The sequence below is a fragment of the Aotus nancymaae genome, unplaced genomic scaffold (assembly GCF_030222135.1).
Source record: "Aotus nancymaae isolate 86718 unplaced genomic scaffold, 86718_ANA_hifiasm-v0.15.2.pri h1tg000097l, whole genome shotgun sequence".
Taxonomy (NCBI): Eukaryota; Metazoa; Chordata; class Mammalia; order Primates; family Aotidae; genus Aotus; species Aotus nancymaae.
In genome coordinates, this window is record NW_026988512.1 from 1,191,171 (window position 1) to 1,201,412 (window position 10,242).

Below are 10,242 nucleotides of genomic sequence, written 5' to 3' on the forward strand. Positions count from 1 at the left end.
CCTCCCTTGATGCACTTCAGAATTTAGAGTCATATTCATTCATGTAACAAATATTTATTGAGTAGCTATGATAGGCCAGGCACTGTGCACAGTCAACAGGAGGAGAACAAAACAAGCATGGTCCTGCTCTTATTTAGCACAAGAGACATACAAACAAATAATCGCATATACACACCTCCTAATAATTAATACACAATGCATAATATAGTATGTACACATTTTAAATAAAGTTATAAATTGTGATAAAGACCATGAGGGAAAAGAACAGGTGTTAGGAGAAAGGAAGGGCTCCTGAATGGGAGCGTCATAAACTGAGTGGCTAAATTCCTCTTTTGTTTTTTCTTTTCTTTTTTTTCCTTTTTTTTTTTTCAGACAGAGTCTCACTCTGTCACCCAGGCTGGAGTGCAGTGGCACAATCATAGCTCATTGAAGCCTCAACCTCCTCAGCTCAAGCCATCCCCCCACCTCAGCCTCTGGAGTAGCTGGGATTACAGGCATATGCCACCACACCCACCTAATTTTTGAATATTTGTAGAGATAGGGTTTCACCATGTTGCCCAAGCTGGTCTTGAACTCCCGGGTTCAAGCCATTCACCTGCCTCAGCTTCCCAAAATGCTGAGATTATAGGGTGAGCCACCATGCCCTGCTTTTTCTGATCATTTTCTATGCTCTGGGACTCACATATCATGGGGGTTATCTGTTTCCTAAAAGTTTTGAAAGAACTCACCCTTCAGAAGCATTGAACTGATTTATGGTTTCATCTGCCCCTTTCCATATCTCATAACTCTGAATATTATAATTTTTTGATCATTACTAACTGGAGAGGGAAAAATAATAGTAATCACAATTTTATTTTTCACTCTGTTCAACAATATGCCTTTAACAAATACTGAGTGTCAACATGCTATATGTTAGGGATAAAATTACGACCAAAACCAACATGGTTCCTGCCTTCATGGTCGTAGAAGTTGGTGGCCATTTCTTTTATTTATTTATTTTACAGTTAAAACATTTTCTTGGCCAGACACGGTGGCTCACGCCTGTGATCTCAGCAGTTTGGGAGACCAAGGCAGGCAGATTAACTGAAGTCAGGAGTTCGAGACCAGCCTGGCCAACATGGCGAAACCCCATCTCTACCAAAAATACAAAAATTAGCTCGGTGTGGTGGCACATGCCTGTAGTCCCAGCTACTTGGGAGCCGGAGGCAGGAGAATCGCTTGAACCCAGGAGGCGGAGGTTGCAGTGAGCCAAGATCATGCCATTGCACTCCAGCCTGGGCAACAAGAGTGAAACTCCATCTCAAAAACAAAAGATTTTATAATCTGGGTACTCCAATGTTGGGTACATATGTATTTAGGATAGTTAAATCTCATTGAAGCGAATTCTTTATAATTATGTAATGTCCTTCCTTGTCCTTTTGTTGCTGTGGTTGGTTTGAAGTGTGTTTCATCAGATACAAGAATAATGACCTCTTCTCTTCTTTGTTTTCCTTTTGCTTGGTACATCTTTCTCCATCTCTTTACTTTGCGTGCCTATGGGTGTCACTACATGTGAGATGGATCTCTTAAAAACAGCAGAGGGTTGGGTCTTGTTTTTTTAATACAATTTGCCACTCTATGTCTTTTTTTTTTTTTTTTTTTTTTTGAATGGAGCACTTAGACCATTTACACTCAAGACCAATATTGATACGTGTGGTTTTGTTCCGTCCTAGGGTGGTTAGCTGGATGCTTTGTAGTCTCAATTGTTTAGTTGCTTCATAGGGTCTGTGGGCTTTGTATTTACTTGCACTTCTGTTGTAGCAAATATTGTTCTTTCATTTCCATGTTTAGAACTCCCTTGAGCGTATTGGCCATTCATTGCTTTTTGTTTCTTGTAGGAGAATTTCCATTTTTCTTACATTCATACACATGTGAAACTCATGAGTATCAGACTGCGCCCACACTTTGATCTGTTGCCATGGAGTTATGCAAAGCGAGGACAGCCTATATCATCTTGGCATATGTAGGAAAATAACATACATGCCATTTTCTTTGACTCCTTTTCCTGCCCCTGATCCCACTCTCAGCATCTCATGCCTAATTCTCCTTTCCCAGATAAGCCAGATTTTAAAATTGATGAGTGTCCTTCAGTTTTTTCATAATCAGATATCCTAGACACACATACATGAGGCAGGCTCACATGCACACGTGCACACAGGACTTGCTTTTCTGGTATCATTTGTTTTTTATATACGCTTTTCTGCATCTTATGTTAGTTACTCAAACATTTCCTCAGGAAATGGAGTGATCTGCTCCAAGTAATCTGGTGTGACTCAATTTTTTTATGGTTGCTTAATATTGTATGGTACGGCTATATCATTATTTATTCTGCCATTTCCCTATACACAAGGAATTCTCTTTTTACCCCTTCTTGGCCACTACAAACAATGCTGCAACAAACATAATGCCTTCATGAACTGGATACATTTGTTTTTATGCAATAAACTCCTGGAAGTGCAATGCTGGTTCTCAAATGGTGTGTGATATTTTGAATTTTAATAGATGTTCCCAGTTGTGTTCCGAGAAGGATATAATATGTCATATTCCTTTAAGCAGTTATTAAAGTGTCTTTCACTCAGACCCCTGAGAACAATGAGTTGGAGAGTTCTTTTTAATTTTGCCAGTCTGACAAGTATATGCTGATATTTTATTGTTGCTGTACTTTGCATTTTCCTAATTATGAATGAATTTGAGCATCTTTTTATATAGTCCCTAGCTATTCATTCTGTAAATTGTCTATTCAAATATGCTGCCTAGTTTTCTATTGCTTTTTCTGTCTTTTGTCAATTCTTTAGAGCTCTGTGTATTATAGAAATTAACTTTTTGACATCTGTATTACAAATATTTTCCAAGGTCTATTATTTATCTATAGACTTAATTTTATGGAAATATTTTTTGCAGAAAAACTAAATTTTTGTGATGCTAACTACATATTTTTGCGTTTGCTATGAGAATAAAATCTATTTTTTCTTCCAGATCATAATACAGTTATGCCAACGCCATTAATTTCCCTCTGAAATGAACCACTACACTTGCCTTCTGTTAAATTCTCATTTATTCTAACATCTCATTCTAGATTGTCAATTCTATTCCACTGACCCACTTATATCAGTATAAATAAACAAAGGGAACTAATAAATCTTAACTATTTGTAAATAAGAATTGCAGTCCCAGATAACACCAGGATCAATGAGGAAATTTAAAAAGAAATTACTATCTAGAAACAAAGAAAAGGAGAATTACTGAAATAGGAAAATCATAGGACATATGATAATGAAGTATATGATTAGAATAATCTCCATTTGTAAATAAATACCATGTTGGCTTTATTACAAGGGCTTTACTGTGTATATTGCAGAGGAAACAGATTCTCCCTCATTCTTCTCTTTTCTCATAATTTTCTTAGTTATTCCTGAACATTCTACCACACAAAATTTAAGATATTTTTATCAAGTTCTAAATAAAAACCCCATCAACATTTGCAATTAAAATTGAAATATGTTATATATCAATTTGGGGGGTTGTCTTTATTACATAATCCTCCCATCTAAGCATGCATTAGGCCTCTCTATTTAGTCAGATCTTACCTTATGTCTTTTTAGTAAGATATTTTAGATCTTTTCATAGAGATTCTGAGTTTCTACTGTTAAATACATTTGTCACTATTTTTAATGATATATTTTTTTTCCATTCCCAGTACTAGGTGCTTATTGCTAGAGTGATGAAAAATATTGATTTTTATACAATTATCTTATATCCAAATTCATTCATTAAATCCAGTAGAGTTTTATCCCAAGATTCCTTGATATAGAGGAATTCTACTGTAGTATCTTATTAGTAGAAAAGAGAGATGGTTTTATCTATTTGTGTTCCAGTGCTTATGCCAGTTATTTAACTTTCTTGCCTTACTACGTTGCTAAGACTGCCCAAGTAATGTTAAGTAGTGGTGATTACAGGCTTCCCTCTTTCTAGGGTTTTCTGTAATTGAAGTTACCTAAATGTTTTTCACTTTAGGGTAATATTTACTGTTGGTTTTGACAGTCTTTATATTCCAGAGTTTCCTTCTTTTTATTCCTATTTTTATTAGGACTGATTGACAAATTGAAGCTCTTTGTCCGATGTTTTTGACATTTACTATTGTGTTCATGTGGCTTTTCTCTTTTAATGTATTGATGTGTTTATTTTCTTTTCTACTTTTTTGTTGGTTTCCTATTTCAGTGATTCTCCTTTTCTTTGTTTCTAGATAGATAGTAATTTCTTTTCAAATTTCCTCCTTGATCCTGGTGTTATCTAGGACTGTGGTTCTTATTTATAAATAGCTCCTCATTGTGGAGTTCTCTCTCAATTACTTTATTTTGAATAACAAAGTACTGCTTAGGGAAGGCTCAGGAGTCAGAGGGAACCCAGTTAGTGCTGGCAGGATTCTATCAGGAGGTCACTTGATAGAATCAGTTTAAAACAAAGCAAAACAAATGTAGCACCCAGTTAGTAATTAAAATTACATTGTGATATATAATACAATAATTAGATATATATATATATATTTGATCTGTCATTCTTCACTAGAATTTAAGTTCTAAATAGGCAGAAACTTTGTTCACTTGTATATTTCTGTGCCTAGAATAGTGCCTTGCACATGGAAATTAATAAATATTCTTGAATGAATAAGTACTTTTGTATTCCTGGGGATGTGAACTCACAATTGCAAGTGCTGGAAGTCGATGACCTTCTAAAGATCACTTTAAAAAAAGAAAACAATAGAATAAGTCATTTATCCTGGAGAAATCACAATTTATTTTCAGGCAAAATAAATAACAATTTATTTTCATGTTCATAGCAGCTTTGTTTATAATAGCTAAAAACTGGAAACAGCTCAGAAGTCTTTCAATGGGTGAATAGCTAAAGAAACTGTAATACATCCATGCCATAGAAAGCTACTCAACAGTCAAAAAGAATGAACTGTTTTGACACACATGATTCAGATGAATCTCTAGGCAATTACATAGGATTTTTGTAAAAAAAACTAATCCCAAAAGTTTACGTAGCATCTGATTCCATTATATTACATTTTTGAAATGACAAAATTATGGAAGGAAAGAACAGAGCGGTGGTTCCCAGGGAGTTAGGGACAGCTGCAGGGAGGATGGGAGGTGAGGTGAGTATGGTTATAAAAAGCAGTAGCAGGGATCCTTGTGATTCAACATCTTGACTGTGACGGTGGACACACGAACCTACATATGTGGTGAAACTACACAGAGTCAAACACACATACACACCACACACATGCACATACAAATGAGGACATGAAAATCTGGGGAACTCTAAGATCAGTAGATCGTATCCATGTCAATTTTCTGGTTGTAATATTGTGCTATAGTTCTGCAAAATGTTACCATTGTTGAAAGCTGGGTAAAGGGATGATAGTATTAATTTAAAAAAAAAAAAAAAAAAAAAAGAGGGTCTCACTCTGTCGCCCAAGCTGAGTTCCCTGCAGCCTCAAATTCCTGAGCTAAAGTGATCCTCCCACCTCAACCTTAGCCTCTTGAGCAGCTAGGACTACAGATCACTTCTTTTATTTATTTATTTATTTTTGAAACAGAGTCTCACTCTGTCGCCCAGGCTGGAGTGCGGTGGTGTGAGCTCAGCTCACTGCAACCTCCACCTCCTGAGTTCAAGAGATTCTCCTGCCTCAGCCCCCTGAGTAGCTGGGATTACAAGCATGCGCCACCATGCTCAGCTAATTTTTATATTTTAGTAGAGACAGGTTTGTTGCACCATGTTAACCAGGCTGATCATGAATTCTTGACCTCAAGTGATCCGACCACATCGGCCTACCAAAGTGCTGGAATTACAGGCGTGAGTGTATCACTTCTTAAAACAGCATATGGCTGTAAAACTGTTTTAAAATAAAAAGGTTTTACATAAAAATAATATAACAAGTAGTTAGGTATACATGTACACAGGACATCTTGCCCTGCCATTATGGGAAGGGGAAGCGTACCCTGGATAGAATTTCCAGCAACAGTATGAACTCATATTTAAAAGGTGTTGCACCTCACACCACCTAGTAGCAATGAGGTTGATGTGCCCCTACGATTACGTTAGGTAACTTAGAAAATGGCTCTAGTTGATTACAGTGTCATTAAAGTAAAGAGACTCAAAGAAACTTTGAATAAAATTTCTTCTTAAAATGTGAGGATTGAATAAAGTACTATTTCCAAATTAACGTATTATCTAGTATATGAAATTTTAAATGTGGAAAACTAAACGAATAAACTATTATAGGCAGACATTTAACCATTGCACTTACTTTTCTAAAACTTTACTTTTTCAAGTTTTTAGAAACCTTTTTGTTGGGAAAATGAAAAAAATCACCTTGTGCTCAGGATGGCTTATATTTAATATAGAATATTACTGGTGAGAAAACAGGCTCACAGAGGTGGTGTGAGTGTTTAATGCTGCAAGGTGTTGAAGGGGCAGAGCCAGGATGAGAGCCCAAGTCAGTTTAAGGCAAGACACAGAAGGATTCTCATGGGCCTTTAATGTCTTTACCGACAAAATCTGATCAAGACTTTCTATAAATCCCCTGTCAATGACAACTCAAAGCAATTCCCTCCTCTTCGTTTGCTGAGCCACAATGCAGCCTGATTTTAATTTTCATATTGGATCACATGGGGTTTTTGGTTTTTGTTTGTGAGACGGAGTCTCACTCTGTCGCCCAGGCTGGAGTGCAGTGGTGCGATCTCGGCTCATGGCAACTCCGCCTCCCAGATTCAACCGATTCCCCTGCCTCCGCCTCCCGAGTGGCTGGGACTACAAGCACGCACCACCACTCCCGGCTAATTATTGTATTTTTAGCAGAGACTGGGTTTTCCCGTGTTGGCCAGGCTGGTCTCGAAATCCTGACCTCAAGTGATCTGCCTGCCCCGGCCGCCCAAAGTGCTGGGATTACAGGCATGAGCCACTGCGCCCAGCCACGTGGGTTTTCAGCTGCGTTTCCATTGTGCTGCACGTAGGTCTTTCATGTTTCCCATGCACATTTCACGTGGAGTTACAGGACCTTTGAATACAGGTACATGCTTTGAAATATACTGTGCAAATACCAGAATCTTCCTAGAACCATGGGACCTGGTAAAACTCAAAGCCAAACCAAACCCCAACTGAAGACGCTCCTCACAGTCTCCCCCTGGAGGCCCAGGGAAGAATCTGACGTTTGACATCAACAGGAGTAAAAACAATGTGTGATATAGAGTAGGTATCAGGCGACTTTCCTGTAAAGGGCCAGGTAGGAAATATTTTAGGATTTTGGGGCCACACAATTCTGTCACAACTGTGTAACCCTACCATCATAGCACAAAATCAATAGATAACACATAAATGAATGAGGGTGGCTGTGTTCCAATAAGACTTTATAGAAATTTGGATTTCATATAATTTTTACATATCATAAAATATTATTTTGATATTTTTCCAACTGCTTAAAAATGAAAAAAAAATTGGCCCACAGGTCATGTAAAGACAGGTGGCAGACCAATTTAGCTTTCTGGCCATAGCTTGCTGACCCTCGTATGGAAAAATGAACAGTGGATTTAGAGACGCCCCAGGCTGGACAACTGCTACTTCTGTTTGTACAATGTGAGACACTGGGCGGGTCAAATGAGTTCAAATAAATTCTTAGGGCCTTGATTTGCTAATCAATAAGATTAAAGCACTGGATTGGATTAATCTTAAAAGCCCCTTCAGCCCTAAAAACTCTCTAGTGGCTTCTGTTTCCAGTGGCCTCTGTTTCCAGTGGCCTCTGCGTATGGCAGACTGGGTGAACTTTTAAAAACTTCCTTTCAATACAAAATACATTAAAATTCTGGGTAAAATAAAATGTCATTCGAAACACTCTCGGTGAGGCTGGGTGTGGTGGCTCACGCCTGTAATCCCAGCACTTTAGGAGTCCAAAGCGGGTGGATCATAAGGTCAGGAGTTCAAGACCAGCCTGGCCAACCTGGTGAAACCCCATCTCTACTGAAAATACAATCAGTAGGAAAACAAAAAATTGAAAATTCCATTTACAGTCATACCAGGAAACATAAAATGCACAGAAATACATTTAACAGAAGATGTACACGACCTCTTTGCTGAAAACTATGTAACATTGCTGAGAGAAATTCAAGGAGACTTAATATATCACATTTCTAGATGGGAAAACTCAATACTTTGTTTTGTTTACAAGATCTTGCTCTGTTGTCCAGGCAGGAGTACAGTGGCACAATCATAGCTCACTGTTACCTCAAACTCCTGGGTTCAAGCAATCCTCCCACCTCAGCCTCCAGAGTAGCTAGGACGGCAGGTATATGCCACCATGCCCAGCTAATTTTTTGGGTGGGGGGGTAGAGATGGGATCTTGCTTTGTTTGCCAGGCTGATCTTGAACTCCTGACCTCAAGTAATCCCTCTGCCTCAGCCTCCCAAAATGCTGAGATTACAGTCATGAGCCGCCAAGCCTAGCCAAAAACTCAGTACTTTTAGATGCCAATTCTCTCCAAATTTATCTGTGGATTTAATGCAATTCTAATCATAATTTCAGAAAGCTTTTTTTTAAACAAATCAAATAGCTAATTTTAAAATTTATATGAAAATGCAGAGGCCTAGAATAGCCAAAGCAATCTTAAAAAAAAAAAAAAAAAGACCAAAATTTTACATGACCTGAGTTTAAGATTTATTATAAAATTGTACTAATCAAGACAGGGTAGTACTGGCACAAGAATTGACAAATAGATCAAATAGATCAATAGAAAAAGAAAAAACGAGCCCAGAATAGAACCATACCTGTACCATCATTTGATTTTCCCATTTGATTTTCTGATGGTCCCAAAGCACTTCAGTGATGAAAGGAAAGCCTGTCCAATAAATTGTCTAGAATACTTGATAACATACGGAAAAAATAATAATCAACTTTATAGTATACCCAGGAATGATCTTATAGTATACCCAGAAACAAGTTCAAGATGGATGAGACCTAATTATAAAAGCTAAAACCGTAAAGCTTTTAGAAAAAAAAAAATGAGAGAACATCTTCATGACTAGAGAAGAGGCAAAAGTTTCTCAGGACACTAGAAGCAGTCATCATCACAGAACATACTGATAAATTGACTTTACCAGAATTGAAAACTTCTATTCACCAAAAATCACACTTACGAAAACAAATTGGCAGGCTAAAGAATGGGAGAAAATATTTACAAAACAAATACCTGACAAAGGAACTGGTAGTCAAAATATATAAAAAGCTCCTAAAACTCAGCCAGACGTGGTGGCTCACACCTGTAATCCCAGCACTTTCGGAGGTCGAAGCAGGTGGATCACCTCCAGTCGGGAGTTTGAGACCAGCCTAGCCAATATGGTGAAACCCCGTCTCTACTAACAACACAAATAAATTAGCCAGGTGTGGTGGCGGGCACCTATCATCCCAGCTACTGGGGAGGCTGAGGCACCATAATCGCTTAACCCTGGAAGGCGGAGGTTGTAGTAAGCTGAGATCACGCCATTGCACTCCAGCCTGGGCAACAAGAGTGAAACTCGTCTCAAAAAAAAAAAAAACCTCCTAAAACTCAACTAAAGACAAATAACCCAACTTAAAATATGGGTAAAAGATTCGAACAGATTTCCTAGCCGTGTATGAATGTCAATAAGCACATGAGAAAGTTTTCAGTATCATTAGTCACCAGGGAAAAGCAAGTTTAAACCAAATGAGACAGCACTCCATGCTAAAATTCAATAGCCAAAATTTAAAATGCTGACCACACTAAATGTTGGGGACGATGTGGGAAAATTGGAACTCTCATGTCGTTGGTGGGAACGTAAAATAGTGAAAATGGAGGCACAGGTTGCAGTGAGCCGAGATCATGCCACTGCACTCCAGCCTGGGCAACAGAGCAAGCCTCCATCTCAAAAAAATATATATATATATGTTTGTGTGCATAGATACATGTATCAAGCAAATATCTTTTTTCACTCTGATTCTGTTATAATGTAACATGAGTTGAGTTTACATCACTATTTAAGTATTGTTAATTTTACATCATAGGTTATGAGATGTCAGTAGAAGAATAAACATTACTCAAAAACTTTACCGCCTCTGCTGGGGTTAGTGTGTTTTCACTTGCACGCAGGCTAGTTGTATCATGTTAGGTAGGACTACGACCTTGTTATTATC